Source organism: Notothenia rossii (assembly GCF_949606895.1).
Source record: "Notothenia rossii genome assembly, chromosome: 4".
In the NCBI taxonomy this organism is placed as follows: Eukaryota; Metazoa; Chordata; class Actinopteri; order Perciformes; family Nototheniidae; genus Notothenia; species Notothenia rossii.
Window position 1 is genome coordinate 51,527,479 of NC_136902.1, and position 24,256 is coordinate 51,551,734.

The 24,256-nt window shown below is 44.9% G+C and overlaps 1 protein-coding gene across 3 annotated transcripts in view; it reads right to left on the reverse strand.

Annotated features, from left to right (window-relative positions):
• The window catches only part of pak1 (p21 protein (Cdc42/Rac)-activated kinase 1), a 142,889-nt gene that overhangs the window by 99,991 nt on the left and 18,642 nt on the right, over window positions 1–24,256 (reverse strand). The window contains exon 1 of one of the 3 annotated variants that reach the window (XM_079675489.1): window positions 22,596–22,976. The exons of the other annotated variants lie outside the window; for them this stretch is intronic. The gene's annotated coding sequence lies outside the window, so the exon portion shown is untranslated. Of the gene's footprint in view, window positions 1–22,595; window positions 22,977–24,256 lie in introns of those variants that run through there. 3 annotated transcript variants of the gene reach the window in all.

The following is a 24,256-nucleotide window of genomic DNA, read 5'->3' on the forward strand; positions in this document are numbered from 1 at the left end:
CGCCCTAATTTATGCAAAATATGTAAGACTTAATATAACTAAAAGGGTGTGATGAAGCCATATCTAAGAGCTTATATTATTTAATAGTTATCCATTTATTTTATTATTCTTTTTTGTTTATAGCAAATCTTCCTTTTAATTCTTACTTAAGTTTATCAAATAAGTTGTACTATGCCTCTGTTTTGTAAAGGCAGCCTTTGAGCACCGGGGGAGACAGGTGGTAGTGCGCAGCGCACCCGATAGGCCTATGGGTTTTTACCATTGGGTAAGAACGAAGAAAAATGCTTGATATGTGTATAATAAATTGCACTAAAACGACTTTTGCTCAGACCTTGAATTTTACCCATGCGTAAGATTCGCTGACGGGTGCCTCAGCGGCACTTCGCTTTGAGTTATATTTCTTTCTTATATTTTTATGATTTTGTCTGCTTTAGGGTGCGTTGTAAAAAAATGCACTCCCTAATCCATTGTCATGAAGGTGGAATCTAACTATATCCAGAATAAGTTTTACTGCATCCAGGGGTAGAAACGTGTTTTTCTTTCTGCTGTAAAGTTGGGCATTTTAACATGGGGGTCTATGGAAATTGCTCCTTTCTGCAGCCTGCTCCTACCGGCCAATAGATGAACTGCAGTTTGTGGCACTTCCATATGGGCTTCCGGGCTCTGCCCCAGAGTTTGCCTCTTGTATTTATGTGAGCATGAAAAATGAGAAAAGCAGTATGACGAGTCTCCAAATCCTCAATGTGGTCATATGTTTTTTTACTTTTATATTTCCAGCACTGATTGTCATGATCCTGTTTTTAAGTGTATCTGTTAATCGTTCTTTACTTTGAAAACTTTTCTCATGTGCTTTATTATTTCCTGTCTGTGTGTTTTCCTGCCTGTTTTGATGTCTGTCTGATGTTAGTTTAAGCTGTTCAGCCATCAGTTCTGCTTTGCCTGTCTGGACCAAGGCTAAAGGTGTTTTCTGTTAGGAAGTTCCTGTCACCTACATTTGGGTCCACCTAGTTCTACTTCACGTGAGACAAACCTCGAACAAATGATGGACCCAGCAGATAGGATGGACTCTTTGACCTGGCATACTTCTGTCTTCGCTGGTACAAGGAATGGAGCAGTGCCCTAGTAGAAAAGAGATCCCGCTCTGACATTGGCACACTGGGAAGCTAACCCTAAACCCTGGCTAACAAACTCTTTACTTGAGTGGATTAAGGACTTTATTAACACAGCTCCTTCCTGCTAGCCTTCATCCTGGTTGGAATCCGTCACAACTCCTGCCACTTATTAAATCTATCTAAGGTGATTTTGAACTCTTCAAAGTGAGGATGGAATGACGGGAGTAGAAATACTATACATAAGAAAACAGGACAATATATACTGGTTTTTACAGCATCTAAAATGTGCACACACACACACACACACACACACACACACACACACACACACACACACACACACACACACACACACACACACACACACACACACACACACACACACACACACACACACACACACACACACACACACACACACACACACACACACACACACACACACACACACACACACACACACACACACACACACACACACACACACACACACACACACACACACACACACAATCAATGCTGACATAAACTACAAGGTCACATTAAGGCCCCGGCCCCACGAGGACGCATACGGCAAAACGCATAGGATTAACGCAATCGCAATAAAGCTTCCGTCCACACCATAGACTGTATATATAAATGGACGTAGTGTCCGTGACGTCACCCATAGGATTCTGCATAGTTGCCGAGAAGCCCTTAGTAGGCGGAGTCGTCCACTAACGCTTGACAGCGACGTCAGAGTCTAATCCCGCCTGCTCCAAATAAGGGGAAAGAGGCGGAGCCGAGGGGGGACCTGCTGCCTCTGAACTAGAAGTAAACAGAGCTAGCTCAGTCTAAGAAGCTAAGCTAACATGAAATACATGCATACCAAGTTACTGCTAACAGTGTAGTTCCCCTATATAAACGTTACATTCAGAATCAAATGAGACAATCTGCAAGAGGATTAGCTATATTTTGTTATTCTTAATGCTTGTCATTCACACGTTAAGAAAAGAAGTACCGATACATAGCAGAACAATTGTGGCGATGTTCAGCTTAATAAGCCTTGTTCAACATAATTTATTTAGCTAATACTACAGCAGGCGAACCAAGTCTGCGTTTCGCTGCATTCCTTGATCTCCAGTTATAACGACGGACTCGATTGCCCGGACCTAACGGAGCCGCAGTGGGCTAGCTCCGGGACGCCGGCTGGAGCTAGCCCCCTGCGGCTCCGTTAGCTCCGGCGGCCACCACTGGGATAATTGCTCCCATTTAGCATTATGGGCGTCATAGCCATAGACTATAAAAGTCTTACCCAAGGCTGAATCATAAACTAAAATGTATATGTATGTATAAAGGGTTACGTCCTTAGCTGGCTAATAAGTAACAAGCTAAGCTACCAAGCACACAAACACCTGCGAACGGGATTAACATGTATAATATTATCATTTTAGACTTCTTGGAAGTTCTGTTAGTACATTCAAGCGCACAGCACGACATTTTAATTGTCTGGTATTTGTAACAATATTCCCTAAAAGGCACAATCACCACCAACACGGCTAAAGCTAAAGGTTCAAGTACAGTACTATGACTAACTAACGTTGTAGCCTCTATGATTGTAGCCTAGCAGAGTGGACAAGTTGCTGTTAGCTGACAGTGAGGCATGTACATGTCCATCAAAGTGACCACGCCCTAATTTATGCAAAAACGTTAAGACCTAATATAAATAAAAGGGTTGTGTTAGAAAACAATTCACTCACAGATTCATAATCATGAAGGTGGAATCTAACTATATCGATAATAATATTTATTGCATCCATGGGTAGAAAACATGTTTTTTTAAAGTTGCTATAAAGTTGGGCATTTTAACATGGGGGTATATGGAAATTGCTCCTTTCTGCAGTCAGTCCCTAGCGGCCCATGTATGAACTGCAGTGTGTTGCACTTCCGTATTGGCGTCCCGGCTGCTCCCCAGTTTGCCGCTTGGTCCACACGCAATATTCACCGGATAGTTTCTGTCCAACGAGACAGCTCCGCTTAGCTCCAACCGCTGGAAAAAGCAGCAGTACATATGCCGAGCCTGTGCGTGGCGCTGTAACTTCCTTCACAAAAGCAGAGAAGAAGCATGGTTGTCATGGTTACCCTTCTGTTTATTCTCGGCGGTGGGGGCCAAGGGAACCGGGCAGAGTTTTTCGACAGTCAACGTGTATTAATTAAAGTTTAAAGCTGACCTATCATGCAAAATGCACTTTTGTACGTCTTTTATACATGAATATGTGCCCCCGGTGTTCCAGGGAACTCACCAAGTGTCAGAAAACACAACCCTCTCTATTTTCCTCCATACCCAAATCTCTTAAAAAGGGGCTGCAACGGATCTGATACAGACTGATCCAGATTTGAACACTTCTATGACGTCACAAAAGTGGCGCTACGGCTATTGGGCCAACTCCACCAATCAGGAGGAGACAGCCACGGACATTGCCGTTCGAAAGCGCTGGAGACGCTGTAGTACATATGCCAGGCCTGTAGATGGTGCTGTTCTCACAGAAACAGCCCATGAAAAGACAGTGTTAAATATAGCGAAATGAGGAATGGCTAAAATGCATGATCTGTTTGGTATTTTGAAAAATAAAAAGTATAAATATGCCTTATATAGGTATGGTCCTACACTATATTATTCAAATATAGCATGATAGGTCCACCTTAAATCTTCTGGAGAAAATTATAAAAGTGCCGGTCAAAGGTCTTCTTTGTTATTTATTGAGCTTTAAAAGAAATGAATAACGACTCTATATAATAATAAAATACATGGAGCCTCTCTTTTTCCTCTCTCTCTTCTAACAGCTTCAGTGTCTGTCTCATGCTGCTGATCCAGTAATGAGTTACCCGACAGTAAAAATAAACATATTTATAACTAGTTTAGGTAGTTTGAGAGGTAATTAAAATAGCTAAAGATGTAGCACTGAATTTCAGACTCCAGCTTGAAGCTTCCTGCCTACGACCTGCCAAAGACCAGTATAGAGGAATGTTAAGCCCTCTCACTATTTTCCAAGAGGGCGTTGCCAGATTTTCAATTTCAGGCTTTAACCAGGAGATGGCGCTTCATTCACAAATACATAAAGACAAGTTTCATGGACTTTCAGTTGTGTTTTGAAGAGCATTTGACACATCAATATTTTAGATCAACTAAAGTATATCTAATCTTGTAATTCAATAATATATAGTCTTTATATATTAAATAATCATAATTATAATGTAAATGTTTACATTACACTTCTTTATTTGTTATGCTCATACTTTAACCTTTACAATCGTTTGCTTTAATATGCAGTATATTTTTTGTATATTTTTGTGTTTGCTTCCTCCTGCTCCCTTTCGGACACATACTGTATGATTTATTATTATTATTAATATGAAGATATTATTAAGATAAGATAAGATGTTACTTTATTGATTGAACATTTTAGTTTAGAATGTGCTGTCCCACGGTAATTCAGAAGGCTCACAGGTCACATTCCGACCATTATTTAAAACAATAGGTGCTTTCACACCGTCTACAGTTTGATTTGTATAGAGGGAGCTCTGTCAGTTTTCGAATTACCCATTTGGTTTCGGGGAGCCCTATTTTTCAGAGCACATCCTGCTACTAAATATGTCACACGCACGCTCTGTTGACTGGCGCAGCAGCGCGGATGCGATCAATTGCTATAAAAACACTCTTCTAATAATACAGACGGTGTCACTATGCCGGCGGATGTGGCCGTTGTTGAAGTCTCTTCAGGCTCCGCATCGGCAGGCCTCTCCCTCGGTGTGGAGCTGTCAAGCTCGACCCTAACGCCGCTTACAGCCGGCCAACTAAAAGTTATTTTCCGTTCACGTTGTCATTTTTAGACTCCTTCGCTTCTTTGCTTGTGAATCCAAAAGCTGTAACGCTTGGCTGTTTTCCTTTTGCCATATTTTTTATTACAAAGCCAGAGTTAAAAAAATATCAATATGAACATTTCAAATACCGCGCCGGCATCACCGCCATAACCATAGCAACGTAAGTAAGAATGCAGCGCCGCCACGTACAGATGGCAACACCCAGACATATTCACAAATATAAAACAAATATTCAGAAACTGTAATGACCAATAACTATTATTTATTTCAAGAACTGTTATTTACAGAAACTCAACATTTCTAATCGGTGTGACACAAATATGCACGATTGTTTTGGGCTCCCCCTATTTATCTCAGTCGGCCTTCAGGGGAGCTCCCTCCCTCTTCGGGGGAGCCAAGCTCCTCCTAGCTCCCCCCCATTTCGAACAGTGTCTGTGGCTGAATGGGCAGCGATTAGGTGCGGCGCATTTATCATAGGTGATCAGAGCTAACTGCCTGCCGTCAGATTTCATTTAAAAAACAGATCTGATTTTAAGACTATTTCTGCGCTCATAAAGAATGATAAGAATAAGAATAATGCGTATTGAACTGGTTTATTTAATTAGTGAGTTTATTTAACACTAGAACCGCCAATCGGGTCAATTTGTGTGATGTGTGTTGTGTGTGTGCAATGTCACTTTTTTTCAATAAAATATTAAAGTCTCCCAGTCCGTGACTTTTCCTGAAAGTGTGTTATGTAGCACCCTAGGTTGTTAAAAATTGCATTCTAATAGCGGGATTTGACGGGTTTAGGTAGGCCTATACAAAAACCTCTGGCGGTTCTAGTGTTAAGGTAATTAGGTACAGTATAAGCCCTTTTTTTATCAGTAACGAATTTAGCAGTTGAACATAAAAGTCAAATAACTGAGGGTCACTTGCAATGACAGTGTTGTGTCTAACTGTAAGCTTGTCACTCAGAGTAACCTATCGTTAATTTAGCTGCTGGAGAAGAAAGATCAAGGGGGGAGGGGGGGAGAGAGCTGTGGTTGATGGGCCATTAGTTGTGTAAATACACAGCTGAGAGCTGCCGTTTCATTCAGACTGTTTAAAAAACGGTAACAACGGACTATTTTTCTTAGCGAATGCATGTCAATTTAAATCAATACATACAACTATTTTTTAAATCAATACAACTATTTTTTAAATCAATAAAAACATTTTTCTAAATCCATAAAAGCATTTAAATTAATATTGGGAGTCATGTCGTTACTTTGTTGAGAATGTGGCCATGTAATAAGTGGGATAATTTGCAGCGACTTGTTCCTTATGGGGCAAATAACACCCGTCATGTGTGTGTAGAGGTGTGTGTGGTTAAAACACTTTCATGAAGTGAAGGAATTTCCTTCTATAAAACTGCTGTGGGCAGCAGTGAGTGTCACGGACATGAATTCATAGATGAAGGCAGACTGGTGCACACAATCTCCTGGCCTGCCAGGCGACACGCCCGTTCTAAGCCGTGTCCCTAACTCCTCACATCCCAAGCATCCCCAGTGTGTATTATGTTGTTACATCTCAGATGTTATGTTTCAGTTGTGCTCTGTCTATGTTCAGTGATGCAACTTGTCATCTTTCGTCGAAATTCGCGGTTTTGAATCCAAAATAAGTCGTTTGTGTGATTCATGAAGATCTGCAATAAAAATATGTTTGGGGTATTGGGGGGTCTGGGACCCGGAGTAATCTGCGGCCGTGAGCTGTTATGTGCCATCATGACACGCATGGTGTTCTTTTTTTATATATTGTAATGAAGTATGAGCTGTATGCTCGAGTCTTCCTGCCTGTCGGCTCTGCTCATGGATGTATAATAAGGCTCTGCTGCTCCGAGATGATGGTCTAGCTTCAGCAGCTACACAACCTACGGGTGCGTTCGTTAATATTAACTGTGCGTCCGGAGTCACTGTGGCACAGACTGGACCGCTGGTGAACAGCTGTTAGAACGGGCCGTTCAGGTGTTCAGAGCAGAGCTCCCTGTCGGAGCGGCAGAGCATGATGTGAACTGAAACGTTTTTCTGTGGCAATATTATTTAAGGAATCGTTGAGCTAGCTAGCTAGCTAGCATACATTGTCACTATCTGCTAACGTTAGCTTTAGCCTTCTATTTCTAATAGTTTTTTTCATAGGCTATAAACAGAGGTGGTATAAGTATATATATATATTGTACTTGAGTAAAAGTAGAAGTACTCAGATCTTGTACTTGAGTAAAAGTAGAAGTACTCAGGTCTTGTACTTGAGTAAAAGTAGAAGTACTCAGATCTTGTACTTGAGTAAAAGTAGAAGCACACAAATCTTTTACTAGAGTAAAAGTAGAAGTACTCAAATCTTGTACTTGAGTAAAAGTAGAAGCACACAGATCTTATACTTGAGTAAAAGTAGAAGCACACAGATCTTGTACTAGAGTAAAAGTAGAAGTACTCAGGTCTTGTACTTGAGTAAAAGTAGAAGTACTCAGATCTTGTACTTGAGTAAAAGTAATAGTCCCAGAGTGTAGGAATACTTTGTTACAGTAAAAGTCCTGCATTCAAAATGTTCCTCAAGTAAAAAGTAGAAAAGTATTCTTATCAAAATAAAGTTAAAGTAGCGACAGTAAAAGTAGTCATTGTGCAGATTGGTCCATTTCAGAATAATAGATATGATATGTTTTATAATGATTGATCATGAAAGTGTTCTCAAAGCTGGTAAAGGTGCAGCTAGTTTGAATGACTTTGTATACTGCAGGGTAGCTTGTGGATTTACTCCAGGTGGAACTAAAGTCGAAATTAACACTTGATTATATTTCACATCATTCATCCACATCTGTAAAGTAACTAAAGGTATTACATACATGGAGTGGAGGAAAAGTACAGCATGTACCTCTGAACTGTAGTGGAGTAGAAGAACAAAGTCGCAAAACATTGAAATACTTAAATGAAGTACAAGTATCTCAAAATTGTGCCCAAGTATAATACTTGTTGAGTTTATGAACTTAGTTACTTTACACCATGTGGCTATAAAGATAGAAAGACTAAGCCTTGCACAGAGGCATGAAAATTTAGCACAGTAGTATGATATCCGTGACATATGGATCTTAACAAAGTTCCGCTGTACATCCAGCGTACTGTATCTGACTTTATTTCACATGAGCTCCAGTGTGGAACCCCACTGCACCCCCTGGTGGATCAATTATCCATTGCAGCTGGCTTCATTATAATTACATTTATCTATCACGGGGGCGGTCTCAAGTCAAGCTGGAGGTTTTCCCTTGAGCGAGGGCAGATCACGTACCAATCACGGCCCTCGCGTTTCAAACTGTCTGAAATGAATCGCTACATCTGTAAGGGTGATGATCTGACTTGAAGTGGGTGTTTTGCTCCATTCACCGCTGCACCACAGCGGGAGGAGCTGCAGGTGAGCAGAGCTGCGTGTCTCTGTCCTGTCAGATTAGACTTCACTCGCGTTTATGTCCATATCGAGAGAAAGATAAATAATCTGAATTCAGTGTGCAGTTTACTTTGACGCGGGGGTGAGCAGCAGAGGTGGGGAGAGGCGGGGCTATTGCCTAATCATTATCACAAAATGATCGTATAGGTCCTACACACGGAGCCGTTGGACCCCCCAGAGCGTTGCATATGCCGCGCTATCCACCTTGGGACCCGTTATCATTACCGCAGTTGTTTACTGTCATATTCGGTCGTCCTAGTGTGGCAGAACGGTCTATCTGACACTAAACAGTAACGCAAACGACCGTTATCGTCCTCGTGGGGCCGGGGCCTAAGACCCCTAACAGGGAGACCTGGTGTTCCAGCTCTTAACTGCCCTTTAGACCGACCACACACACACACACACACACACACACACACACACACACACACACACACACACACACACACACACACACACACACACACACACACACACACACACACACACACACACACACACACACACACACACACACACACACACACACACACACACACACACACACACACACACACACACACACACACACGATGTTGAGTGTTAGTCCAGCAGCTCCCTCTGCTGGCGGCACATGCAATTACAACAGACACATATACACTCCATAACACACACATACAGCTCTTAAAGCCTATAATATATATCAGGCTACAGCCCATGTATATGTAATGATGACACCGTTCTGCTTTCTGCACTAGCCTCAGCAGCTGTTCTCACTGTAAATGTCGGCTCACAATTAAAGCAATTGTAAAATATACATAGCCTAATATCCAGAGGAGATGCGTTTATTGAGTAAACAAACGGTAAAAGGCAGAAAGTCTGCACAACCCACTGCACCACACGCCACGGTCAGGGCCGCCTTAATGCACGGGCTGACCTGGGCTGAAGCCCAGGGGCCTACGGAGATCGGGGGCCTATCATGAGCCAATTAAAAAAAAAAAAAAAAAAAATTTAAATCTTTTTTTTTTATTTCGGGTGTTTTTTGTTTTTTTTAAATAAACAAATTCTTGGCTTTCAGAATAGGAAACTTTCATTTCCAAAATCACACGATAAATACATTTTTGAATCTTGTAAAGGGAAGACGACAGCTCTCCCTCGCCACTCTGCTGTTCCACAGCGCCGCCCCCCTCCCTCCACTGAAATTATTATTGTAAGACGTAGAGTAATGATAGATAACACAGCAAGGTCTGTTACAGTTTGTTTTCATCTGATTTTAAAAAAACAAAGTCTTGGCTTTCAGAATATTAAACTTGTTTCGGCAAATTCAGATGATAAATACAACTTTGAAGCTTGTAACGGCATAATTACAAGCGGAGAACGGAGTAACTTGACATCACAGTAGGCATAACAACAGCCGATGTTTCTCGTGAGGGTTTTCCCCGGGAAACAAACACAATACACACAAACGCAAATATACACAAACACACACACACGTCAGAATGAGAATATGTTTCACATGTGACTTATTCAAATTGCGAGTGATTGAGTGAAGAAAAAGTTTGAGTGGCGCTCGGAAAAGGAAATTGTTGAGGGAAAAGGAGTTTCGAGACAAGCAGCTATTACAAAGAATGCCGACGCTTACAGGTTATTTTAAAGCTGTAGGCCAGGATGAGGAGGAAGGACAGATGAGTTCTGTACCGAGCGGTAGCGGTGCCGGCCGCAGGGCCTCGGAGACAAGTAGGCCGTCTGGTTCTGATAGCGATGGAGTAGCGGGAGAGGAAAAACAGACAGGAGGGACATTATCTGTTGGAGGAGATGGAGAGGACGACGAGGACTTGCTACGTGGAGGGGAGCCAACGGCAACCGGACAAATACATGAGGGAGGCCCGATACGTCACTCATATGGAGGAGAGGACCAGGCGCGTGTAGAGCAGAGTGGAGAAGTGCGATCACAGAGCCTGCCGAGGCTATAAATGACTTTGATTTGATGTTTAAATAGGGGGCCTACACAAACTATCAGCCCCAGGGCCTGATGGCAGGTTAAGGCGGGCTTGGCCACGGTTACTGCTCCTCCAGTCAGCCTCCGCGATAATCGCTCCTCGACGAGCCTTTACAGAAGTTTGTTTTCCTTCGAGGCGGAGCGCCCACATCCGTTTCCGGGTCGCTGCTGGAGGACCGAGGAGTCCGGGACGCGAATATTTGAGAAATTACAAACGGCTCATTTCGGAGGACTCGCGTGCGTCTGCTTGACGGCAGGACGACCGGCGAACCTCCCCGACAGGCGCTCGGACGCGAAGGCCCGCCCACAACTGCGTGCACATCTGTGACCGCAGTTTTAATTCTACCAATTACAATAAGTCTTCGCACACTTCGTGCTCAGGCCCTAATTAACTTGTTAATTTGCAGGCTTTGCCTCTGAATCAATCACCCCTATCTGAAGTTCAAGCGTATTGATAACTGTCAGAATATAACGTCAGAAACAGAACGTGAATGTTTGAAGTTTTCATTGAAGTGAACATCAAACAGACTGAAGGAAGAGGCTGAAATAAAAGGAAGAGCATTAGAGCATTAGTCCTTAATGATTCACGAACAGGGATAAATCTGCGGCTGTCATTGGTCAGCTCACTGCATGTGATTGATTGGTGGTGCAAAGTGGACCTGGTTGGTTTTACAGGAAGAAGAAGTGGAAAAGCAGAAGTGCATCTCAAGTCTCTAAAGGTGAGACTTGAGATGTCATATATAATTTCAAGAGAAAGAGACTGAGAAATGATAAAGCTAAAGGAGGGAGAGTGAACAATCCCTTAAAATGCAAGCGTGAAGTGTTCAATCCAATCCCAGGGTGCATTGCAACCTTTAATGAGACTCAATGCAAACACACAGCTTTGTATTCGATAGTAAAAACCTTCATCTGCTGGGCTACGATCTATTGGACGCCACGACTGATTTATCTCTACTGCAGTGTGCGTGTGTGTGTGTGTGTGTGTGTGTGTCAGAGGTCGCGTTAACTGAATATTTTCCGTCTATGACGGAATTTTTCCAAGAATGACGGAAAAATCTGAAAGCAGTCCGTCATTTTGACAGATTAGAACCCAACTCGGAACAGCGCCAAAATGTCCACCAGCGGCCCACATTATATTACATCCTTAGTGGCCAGGTCGACTGAGGGCGATCTACTGTACTCTACTGTAACTATTATTTAGTCATTCACACCCCTGTCCAGTTGGTGGCGAGTGTGTGCATATTAAGTAGCTATTTTCTAGTCTTGTTTTTGACCTCGTTGATTACCTCGTTCGCAAAATGTCACGGCAGCTGAGTGTCCGAAGCTTTTTTAATAAGCCCAGTAATTGTAATTGTGGTGTGGATAAACGAGGTGGAGGATGAAGGACAAGCCAGTAAGACTAAAACTGACAACGTTCAGCCAGCAGCAGAGGGACAAGCAAGTGGCAAGGAAAAATAGATCATTCATATTCGTTTTGACATGAAAAGTGACCGCAGGGTCGGTGTCTCTGTTCATCTTTTTTTTCTCTCCATGCCCTTAAAAGTTCTGTAAGAAGCATTAAAAAAAAAGCAATGAATGAACATTTGCTGCTTAGTACCCAAACAAAAAACATTAAATATGTCTCATCATTAAAACATGAAAAATAAAATGACGGGTAATAATGGATTATGACGGAAATTGTACAATCCTATCCGTCAGAATGACGGACAACGAAAACGTCTAACGCAACCACTGGTGTGTGTGTGTGTGTGTGTGTGTGTGTGTGTGTGTGTGTGTGTGTGTGTGTGTGTGAATCCCTATTTACAACATAGATGTTAAATGTCTTCTCTCTTCTCCATTGTCAGAGATGAAACTCATTCCACTTCCTGTTTTTCTACAGGCTCCTGTACATTATTACATTATTACACACACATTGTACACCTTTTCTCTCAATTAAATAAATATAATTATTATCTAATTAATGTAACTGCAGCCTTTAGTGACGTTTACATTCTAGAAGTAATGTTTAAACGTTTTTTTCGTAGTTCAAATTTCCACTTTTTACTGGATTTTCAAGGGGACATAACACAGGTGCTGTATGGACTGGATATGCTGTACATCATTGGGAGGGGTTTGCAGAAATGTGTATTGATATATAATCATAAAAAAACTCCCATTACATTATATGTTACATGTTAGATGCTTTTATCCAAAGCGACTTACATACTCAATACTGTGGGCAATCCCCACAGGAGCAATTTGGGTTGAAGTGTCTTGCCCAGGGACACAACAACATGCTGACTGCAGTGGGGTTTGAACCTGTGACCCCCTGATCCAAACACCAAGGCTATCCACTGTGCTATACCTCTCCACTCATAACTGGCATAATAAAGGTAAATAGAGAAACAGGTAATTATCACAAATACATTTAGACTCTAAAGTGGGTCTCTCCCAGAGGTGGGAGTAAGTCATACATGTGCAAGTCATGAGCAAGTCTCAAGTCTTAACCTACAAGTCTCAAGCAAGTAACAAGTCACTGTGGTGACTGGTGAGAGTCAAGCAAGTCATGTCAAGTCATTGCTCAGGTCAAGCAAGTCACAAGTCAAGTACGAAATTCTGATGAAAGTTTCCGCATTTAAATCAGTTAAAATGCAGTGGTTATGAAAAGTTTATTTTTATTTTCAACATAAACAGCAATGGAGAGTGTGGCGCTGAAATTATAACCCCATAAGTTCTAAAAGGGCTCAAAAGTGATAACAGGAGTAGGCCTACAACACAAATATTTTACATCAACATGTTAAGCCTCATGCCCTGGCCCTACTTCAGCAGGGTCACAGCATTTCTCCTGTCTAAGGTGCAGATTAATCGGGCAGTTCGATGTGTGTAGAGGTGTGTGTGTGGTTAAAAAGTAGCAGCCTGCGGTCGCTCTTTAGCTATCCTAATGAAAGTAAACACAGTGAAGGCGTTGCTTAAAAGGCACAGCTCTTTGCGCGCTGGTGCTGCACTTCTCAGAGGCGGAGTTACACGTCCCGCTGCCTCCTGGTGCTGTAGCGATTTCATGAAGTGAATGAGAGTCTGAGTTCGAAATATATCTAAAAGAATGTATGCACTGCCATTTCCCAACATAAACATTACAGTCTGCAATGAAACGGTTGTCTCCTGTGTGCTCCACTTCCTACTTGGCGCTCCGGTAACTTTCTCGTGCGAACGAGATACAGCATATATATTTTTTTTCATTACCCTTTAGGGGCTCCGTACAATACAAAAACAAATGCAAATATTTAATTTTAAAAAGTAAAGTCCTTTCGAGTCATCTGTCTCAAGTCAAGTCTCAACTAGGGTTGCAAAGTGGCGGAACATTTCTGTTAAATTTCCGGAAAGTTTCCATGGGAAGTTAAGCTGGGGAATTTTGGAAATATTCTATGCAAAATTAAACAAAAAACATGACATTTTAACAAAAAAATTTTAATTTAATTTTTTTTTTAAGAACAGTAGAACAGAATAAGTTTTAATTATTTTATTGAACAATTATTTGTTTCATTGAAGAACGAAAACAGGAATGTTGAGTTAAATATTACTCATCCCCCACAACCCCACTCATAAAAAAAATGAACAAAAACACACCCCCCATCCAAAGATCCCCACAAAGTCTCATTCAAAATGTTAAATGAAAAGAGCCCTTCTCCCTCCAAAAAGTCCCATTAAACATGCACATCTTCCTTTAAGCAATCCTCTGCATTTTTGCTAAACCCTTTCAGTCAATAGGCGCTTTCACACCGCAGTAGTTTTCCCACAAAGGTTCATCAGAATTTAGTTCATGAGAACTCTTTAGTTCTCATGAACTAAGTACAGCTCGCGTTCACACCGGAATAAGTCCCTGAGGGAGGCGGGAGGGCGGGGGCGTCTTGCTGAGGGGTGATCAATGAGACGCCCAACACACAGAGATTATTGGCCGCTGCTGCCATCTGCGATCCAAGCCGGAATAATTTGGCCAAATATTCCCGGGGGCACGCCGGGACACGCTGTGTCCGAGTGGCCCTGCACCCTAAGGATTCCCGCCATACCTGCCACCGGAGCCTTCGTCCACTCGAAGTCCCCGGCCGGAAGTCCCCGGAGTTGGGGACTGGCTTCAGTAGAAGCTGCTTGGACTCAAGGAGGAGAAAGAGCTGAGCAGCAACACCAGAACTCTGGAATTCAGAGGGACATCTCTCTCTCTCCTAAATATATTGCCATGGCAACCCCATAAATAATGGAAACTGCAGTGCATGCTGGGAGCCATCAGGCAGAATCCCATCCCAGCCAGCCCGCCCGCCCGCCCACCCGCAGTTTATTTCCCTTTATAAATCAAAATCAACTCGAAATGCGGCGCAGCTTTTGCGGGCTTCACGTAACGCCCATAGTTGCCTATAAATAGTCAAAGAAACGCCCATTCATTCATTCATTTTGACTGAATGCATGAAGAAGATGAAATGACGACAGAACAGCTAAAAAAGACATCTCACACCGTGTCAGATTTTGGTTATTTTGGGGAGGTCGAGATAAATCATATTGTTTGGTGGATGCAGTTTGAACCAGAGTAGCAGCATGGAGGTCGGATCGTCACCAAAATAAATAAATAAGTGGTCCGAAAAAGGTTCATGGCAAAATAAATACACATAGCCTTCCTCAGGCAGTGTGTTTGTACCGGGGACAGGAGACACCCCTTGATGAGAAACTGTAAGAAATGATCGGGGAATCCCTCCGGAGTGGAGTCATGACGACTGGATCTGAATTATTTGTTTGTATTTGGTGGTTTGTGTTACAGCTGTCGATCAGCTGTGCGCAGTGTCTCCACTGCAGCCTGTGCATCTCAACCCCCCCGCCCCACATATGGTGTTCTTAGTTTCCATACCTCCTGTGTTTTACGAGCAACTTATCAAGTATTGGCGAACGGCACAAAACATGATTAAACATGATAGTATAGAAAACCATGCTCTTATCTATATAACCTGTAGAAATGCAAAACGGCGTCAGTTTAAAGTAATTCTGTCCTTCTGTTTACCGCATCATTTATGAGAATACATTTCTTAACAAGAAAACTGAGGTTACCGGCTGTAACCCCAGATTCTATGAGTAAATGGCGCAGCCCTCTAAGGCTATCGCTATTGGGTAATCCCCCTGCGCACCCGCTCAGCACTGAAAAAATTGTAGTCCACGCCCACCCGCAAGGTGGGCCCCGCCCTCGGGCCTCCTTCCGGTATATATAGGAAGGAGGCCCGGCAATCTGCTCCCATACAAAATAACTTTTCTTCAGCTATTCGTAGAGCCAGTGGGGCCCAGCGCTTATAGGGCTGCGCCATTTACTCATAGAAACTGGGGTTACAGGAGGTAACCTCAGTTCTATTTCGTATATGGCTTCGCCCTCTAAGGCTATCGCTATTGGGTTAAGGGCGAAGCATGATGTAGTCTGCACCCCACTGGGTCCGCCCGGCACTAGAAGCACAGACACACCTGCTCAATAACACCCCATGCCTGTTGTGCCATGCGTAATGGTGCATCACCGTTAGGGCTGTAACGATACACTAACCTCACGATACGATACGATACACGATATTGAGCTCACGATACGATATATATCACGATATTCAGCCAACGATACGATTCGATATAATTCGATACACTTACATCATTTTTTGAAAGATTTCAAAGGGACAGTGTGATTTTGGTGACATCTTGTGAGTGTTCTATTGACTTGGATTGAATTAATTCAACTGAAAACTGAAAGCATCAATTATACAATATATGGCTCTGACTAGACAGAGAGTCTACAGCTTGCAAATGCTGGACAAAATGACTCAAAAGATGTGGTGAGAAAATTTGTTTCATTTATTGAAACAGTGCCAACTGTAGCTCACAAGCCTTTGAAACGTAAGTACATAAAGTGCAGTATCACAATGGACAATGGAGAATTAAAAGGTGCAGCAGGTGGCCTGTTCTGAACAGATTCTTTTACAGCATTTTTAGCTTAACACAGAATATGAGGTAGCCAATCATTCAAGTCACTAAGAACAACATTTAATGTAAAATGTACCTGCCAATAATTCAAGTCCAAAGGAGTAACATTTAAGCCAAAAACACTAAACAGAAAGGCTCCTCTCTACATAACTGCATCTACATTCTCTTCAGATTTTTGTTCAGGAATATAATCTGATCAACGTGGTCTAGGAGACGTGCACTTCTCTGAGCAGTGACGATGGCCCATTCCCAAACCGCCCTCTACACCCTACACCTCCGTTTGCGCGTTCACACGGAGGGTCCGCCTACGAGTGTGGAGCGGTGTGGAGGGGGAGTGGGCTATCAAGCCCTCAATCAGCGAGTCTGCAGCGGTGCTGACTTGAGACCGGTCTCTACCTGACCGGAATCGCGCTTCGTGTGTCCGCTGCTGTCAAGCTGTTAACAAGTAGTTCCAGCAAACATCCACTGATAAACTGCGATGTTAACAACATCATATGTTTTAACTTTGGATCATACCTGTGTTTAGTCTAGAAAAAGGTAAATGTGTGCATTTTATTATAAAGTTGTGTATATTTACAGACCGTTGCAAAAACTAAGAAGCTTATAAACATCAGGTTTAAAACTAAAAGAGCTTTGAAACACAATGAAAGATGTTAGGAGTTTTATTTAAGTTATTAATTTAAACTTTTTTTCTAAGAGATGTTGATTTGAAACCGTTGTTACATACAGTTACGGCATTTCCTGTTTCTGCCGGAGAGAGGGGAGGCCGTCCCAAAGCTTGCTGCTGTATTTACTCCCTCCATCTGACAGGAGGGAGCCTCGTTGAGCTACGAGTGTGGCTACAGACGGAGTTCACTCCGTCGAGGGAGTGGTTTGGGATTGGGCCGATATCTCCGGCGGTAGAGAAGACCCTCTCCAGTGTGGTTAATGTTTGCCGCCATTCTCCTGAACCGCTTCGCACTCACTGCGAGAAGAAGACACCGGCGTCTGTGTATCTAGAAATGCTCTACAGCGACACAAGCGGTTCGGCTGGCTGACGTAATCGCTCTTCATGCAAAGCGAACGGGGGGGAATGGGCAGCGAGCAGAGTGCCAGGCGGAACACGGGGGATTTGAATGGGAGTTAATGTATCGATACCCGCGGCTGAAATATCGATACTTTCTCGGGAAACAAAATACCGATATATATCGCAGGATCGATTAAATTGCACAGCCCTAATCACCGTCCCTGGAACATAGCAAAACATGCCTATCTTCCCTGACGGGGTGAAGGCTGGGAACAATACATACCCAGCCGCTGTGAGAAAGTGGAGACGAAGGTCCCACCTTGCCCGGCGATCACAGAAGGTGAACAGCAGCTCTCTGCATGTTAGACAGGAGAGCGCCCAGCTGGATCCCTGACGTCACTCACTCTGACAAGACACTCCGTACCAAAAATGTGTCAGAGGAAAAAAAGGAAACATCCCTCTCATAAGAGGGAAAAAGGGCTGCTCTCCGTGTGCCGAGAGGCAGGAGAGAGGCCCACAGCTGGATCCCTGACGTCACTCACTCTGACAAGACACTCCGTACAGGGTGTGTCAGAGAGGAATGGGAGACATCCCTTAAATACAATTGAATAAATGAACAGGGGGAAGACAAAGATGCAGTAGTGCAAATGTCTTCCACTGACATTCCTCCGTGCAAAGCCGTGGAGGAGGACATTCCTCTGGTGGCGTGTGCATTGATGTTCTCCGGGGGATACACCCCATGAGGAGACATATGCCTGCGACACAGCTTCACACAGCCAGTGTGACAGCCGTTGTGCAGACAGAGGCTGCCCGATCGAGCGCTCTCTATAATGCACAAAGAGGCGCTGAGAATGGCGCAAGGCAGCCGTGCGCGCCACTAGCAGGACAGCGCGCGCACAGGACAGAGGAGATGAGACGCGGCTTCTTCCTCCGACCTGTGAGGAGGGGGAAAGAAGCCATCCAAGGTGATCACTCATGACTCTAAAGAGCTTGTGATGACCTTTGGCATAAAAGCCGGGTTAGAGCGTAAAACAGCTGAACTGCCATCTCCTTGGATCCGGAGGCATGACGGAGCCACAGAGAGAGCAGACAAATCACTCACCCTTTTCGCTGATAGAGTCAAAAGTAATACTACTTTGGCTGACAACAGTTTAAGGGGAACCTGGTCTAAAGGTTCAAATGGGGCTTTGCTTTAGTGCGCGTAACACCAAAGCCAAATCCCACTGAGGCGCCAGTGCGCGTGACACAGGTCTGAGTCTCCATACTCCTCGCATAACACAGCTGCTGCGCTCTGCGAGCCCCTCTGTTCAATTCACCGGGAATATACATTGCTTTGATGAGAGCAACATGTGTGCGCGCCCAGAACAGCAGCCGCCTGGCTGCGTTCAGAAGCTGCGCAGAACGTACACCTCCCTGGCGATTGAGGTAGGCTGCTTCCATAGCCGTGGCCTGTTGTCTGTGCGAATCAACACATTGATTGTACAGCAACGGGGCGACTCCCCCGTTTTTTTCAGAGATTTAGACAATTAGCGGAGTAAAAACCGCGCAAGACACTGTTCCTGGGATGACAGGAGTGTTTCTTGTATCCCATGGAACTGCTGGGGGGGAGAGGCTTCTCTGTGATGTGCCGTAATGGTCGTCATGGCGACGAGCCACACCATCACCGCCGCTGCCCGTGAGGCACAAGGGCTGCGAGGGAGTTTCCACACGCTGCATTTCACTCCGTCTCTCATCATGAGGCGCGTACACGCCCAGGGGATGAGAGGTGTGTGCATGCTGTCCACACGAGGCGTTATAACGGTGCTCGTGGGTTATTATGATCGTGTGTAGGAGGCATATCTGGGACAGAGGAATACCGCGAGCTCTGCAGTTTATAAACCAATAGGTTAAAAACAGCAGGCTTCTGCAGCGAATGAACCACCTCTAGAGTCCTCCTGTTGGAAGAGACCCAGGGGTATCATCACGTGACCAGCTGACACCAACACAGAAAAGCTGCGTCACGGAGAGGGCTGTGTGGGTTGTGACACGCCGGAGGAAAGCTGTCAGTTCCTCCACTCGCTGCCGCGAGAGCCGCGCTCTCATGCTGGCTGAGTTTAATTCCACTCCCAGATAACGATTGTCTAAGAGGGAAGAGGACAGCTCTTCTTCCAATTTATTATGAAACCCAGGCTTTGACAGATGCGATACGAGATGTATCGTCTGTAAAGCGACTTCCTCTATGGAGCGAGCCAGCAATTAGCAGGTTGTCCAGAGAAAACCACACTCTCATCCCTCCTCTCTGTAGTGGCTCCAGCCTTCTCTACACAAAAATGCGAGGAGCCAGGAAATATCCGAACGGCAGACTATTGTCTGGTCTGATATTCCCTGAAATGAGAAAACGCAGGAATTTCCTGTGTTTTGGGATGATGGGTACGTGGAAGTATAAATCCTTCAGGTGGAAGTGAACCAGTCGTCCTGGTGAACACATTCCAGCACCTGTTTGATTGTCAGCATGTGGAATACTGACAGATCGAGGATGTCTCATTCCCCCAGTCTTTTTTCGGGATTACAAAAATAACGGGAGTAAAAACCCCTTATTTTCCTCCCTTTGAGGAACCCTGGAAATATCCTCTTTCAACAGGAGTTCCAGCAGCTCGGATTGGAGCGCAAGACATAGCTTCTGGGAGGACAGGAGTGTTTCCTGTATCCCATTGAACTGTGGGGGGGAGAGGCGAACTGCAGGACGTATCCTCTGCTGATCAGCCTGCTCATCCATCTGTCCATCAGACACACGCGCTGCCACTCTGAGAAAAACTGAGAGCGGGCGCACGTGCTCGAGATGTGTTTTTGGTCGTCATGGTGACGAGCCACTGTCGCCGCTGCCCGTGAGGCAACCCAAGGTGTGCTTGGACCGAAAGGGCTGCGCGGGGGCCTCCACACGCTGCGTCTCACTCCGACTCTCATCATGAGGCGCGTACACGCTCAGGGGATGGATGGAGGTGTGTGCAGTGCTGCCCACATGAGGCGTTATATAACGGCGCTCATGGGTTTATTATGACCGTGTGTAGGAGGCGTATCTTGGACAGAGGAATGCCGCGAGCTCTGCAGGTTATTAACCGAAGTTAAAACTGGCAGGCTTCTGCAGCGAGCCCTGCTGTCTACTTAATCAACAGATTAGTGGCAGCCGGCTTAATTAGCGAGCTCTGCAGTTTATTAACCGATAGGTTAAAACCAGCAGGCTTCTGCAGCAAGCCCTAGGCGCCGTGGCGCTGCGGGCGCTGCTGCTGGGGGCACTCAGCCTGGAATACTGCTCATTCCCCCGTTCTGGTTTCTCTGCGATGTGCTGGTCGTCATGGTGACGAGCCACGCCATTGCCCTCGCCGCCGCTGCCCGTGAGGCGAAAGGGCTGCGAGGAAGCCTCCACACGCTGCGTTTCACTCCGGCTGTCATCATGAGGCGTGAACAGGCTCAGGGGATAAGTGGAGGTGTGTGCAGTGCTGTCCACATGAGGCGTTATAACTGCGCTCATGGGTTATTATGACCGTGTGTAGGAGGCGTATCTCGGACGGAGGAATGCCGCGAGCTCTTCAGGTTATTAACCGATAAACCGGTTAAAACCAGCAGGCTTCTGCAGGGAGCCCTGCTGTCTACTTCATCAACAGATTAGTGGCATCCGGCTTAATTACCGGCTCTGCTTCCTCGGAGGCTCTCGCGGAGCAGACCAGGAGCGGGGGAGCCTCACTCCCCTTTGTCTCGCCGCCGGGAGACCCTGTCGCTGGGGTGGCGGGGGAGCGGAGACATGGGACGGAGCCCCTGCAGCCGCCGAAGGGCGAGTCTGACGCCGAGGCGGTTGCTGTGGGCGTCTCTCCGCTTGCGGCCTCCTGTGGCCGGCGTGGACGCCGCGGCTGCTGCGGTCGTTGGTGCCGCTGTGGGCGCTCAGCAGGCTGGAGCCAGCTGACATGCTGGCGTATGCCGTCCGCCTGTTCCGCGGCAATCTTCATGAACTCCACCATGGCGTGGAACTGGGGTCCTAACAGCCCGTACGGGCTGATTGGAGCGTCCAGTAGCACTTTTCTGGCCGTCTCCGTAACAGACTCCTGCTGCATGTGGCGCTGGATCTGTGTCACCCACGCGGAAATCCTCGTCTGGGAGACAGCGACGGACAATGTGAGCAAGCGACCTGCTGGCTGAGAGCCGCGTCCGCGTGCTCTGGCCCCAGACAGGATTCGCACATTGCGTGCTGGTCATAGCTCATGATATATCCTGAGCCACATGAGGGACAATTTCAGACGCAGTTGTTGCTCATGATGTTTAATGGTTCTTTGCTTCAGTAACTACCTAGGTTTGCTGAAGAAAAGAGGGAGCAGATTGCCGGGTCTCCTTCCTATTTATACCGGAAGGAGGCCCGAGGGCGGGGCCCACCTTGCGGGTGGGCGTGGACTACAAGTGTTTCAGTGCTGCGTGGGTGCGCAGGGGGATTATCCAATAGCGATAGCCTTAGAGGGCAAAGCCATATACGAAATAGAACATAATCGAGGGGTGATCAATAACATATCTGTATTTATTTATTTCTCCAAGTTATGTTTTTGTGTGCACTGAGGATTCTCAAACAGGCGTTTGTTTAATTGAGATGGCTTTAATCAATGTTTGAAAATGAATTATTCATATGTGGTAAATAAGAGTTAACATTTTATTTATGGTATTATTTCCACATATTTCTCTCCATTCTTCCTTCTGCCAACGGTGTCGCAGTTTCTCGTCTCTCCCGTTTTTGTGTGTATGCATGGGGCAGAGTTTGCGTGGAGGACCGCACATTTTCCCGTCAAGTTTGTTTTTTATAAATCGCAAACATTGCATAGAAACTGGCGTACGCCATCTTTTGAGCGTACGCACCGTTTATAAATGAAGCCCCAGACCTATGGTTCAGACTCAGATATATATTTTTGTAGAATGTGTTTTTGTGTGTTTTGGACTGTTGGCCAGACATAACCGACATTTGATGATGTGACCATCCACTCAAGGCTTTTTTACCTTTTAGTAGACATGTTGCAGTTGATAACAATAACATTGCTATACCACAATTCTGGATAAGGTGCTTTTTAAAAGCAGTATTCCCTTTACACAGTAGCAGTTAAAATATTTCTTGTACATTTCAACTTAAACCTTAATTAATATAATCAAATCAAATGTGAAACCAAAGCTATTTGCCACTGCCAGGGATTTAACGTGTTACCTGGTTTGTTATAGAAGTTCCCCTCAAAGTCCAGAGATAACCAAACTTTGCAGTGGTTAAAATAACTCTGGTTCTATCAACTCCTCCGTCTGAAGAGATGTAAAATGTCCATGTCAGAGTTCTGTACCTTCCTCCATGTTTCTGTCCCCGCCACTTCTTTCTGTTTCTGTTCATGTGAGCACTGCAGCAGTCTTAGGCCCGCCCCTATGCTCTCATTGGTTAAGACGCGTGATGACGCCCATCCTTTCTATCCTGAGCCCGGACGCGAGAGAGAGATCAGATCAGCTGCTGAGTCTGACGGAGCCCCGCCCACTGCTCATGTGATTGGCTTAGAATGAAGGAGACATCCGATTGGCTATAGATAGAAAAAATTACAAGTACCAATCGGATGAGCGTCAGGGGAGTCTCAAAAAACCCACACACGAATGCACAGCGATCCGTGCACAGAAAGCGGTTTGTGTTTGTAGGTGCAGAGGATTTAAACAGAAAACAAATATGTGAGGATCAAAAATACATATGTAAAACTTTTTTCTGTATTTGGATTTTATTTACATGTACAGTATATGAAACGGAACAAATGTGTGTGTGCATTGAAAAACACAAGTGTGGATCATGAAATACAAGTGTGAATCCTTCTGTGTGCATGTGTGTATTATGAGACTGTTCTGAGCCCATATGCCCAGCCCTAACTACTAATCTGCCTTGAAAATCCAACCTTTGTTCAAAGCAATGAACAGTGTGATGCATCACGTGTTTAAAATCTCTGCGCGTAAAACAAATAATACAATCTAATCCACAAATCGGGCAAATTAAACTATTGTAGGCAGCAGAAATCTAGGTAGTTAGTAGGAAACCATGGGATGGAAGGCAGCCCCTCTGCTGTCTGAGGAACACTGAGGGCTGTCCCATCGCCTGTATACGTGCAAATACATAATGTGGCAATATCCATACACACAAAGGCATGCATAAGAAATGCGTGGCAAACCTTCTCAGTGGCACAGTAACACCCCCCCCCCCCACACACACCGGTGTGCTGGAGGGGGTTGGGATGTATGTCTCCATCCTACCAGCTGTCAGATTCCGCCCCTCCTCATCCCCTAAATATATTGCCATGGCAACCCCATAAATAATGGAGGCTGCAGTGCATGCTGGGAGCCATCAGGCACACACACACACACACACACACACACACACACACACACACACACACACACACACACACACACACACACACACACACACACACACACACACACACACACACACACACACACACACACACACACACACACACACACACACACACACACACACACACACACACACACACACACACACACACACACACGATTCGTGTGGATTTCAGCTCTGCTTTGGAAACAGCGAACGGACGTTCTAAAGTGCCGAGGAGGAGGCCGTGAGTAAGCCATGCCGGCCCGGAATTCATGAATGAAACGCTGTTTACAACGGGATCGCTTCGTCAAAGAATGCAAGTACTGATGTGGGCATGGTTACAAATGTTTGAAAAAACGAAACGGGAAATCCATCCAGTGACATCCTGATGCTTACTGAAGATAATCCGCAATTGCTGTTGGAATGCTTAAACAATTAAATGCATTAACGAACTATCACGCAGTTAAGGAAGCGGACGTTAAAGGAAT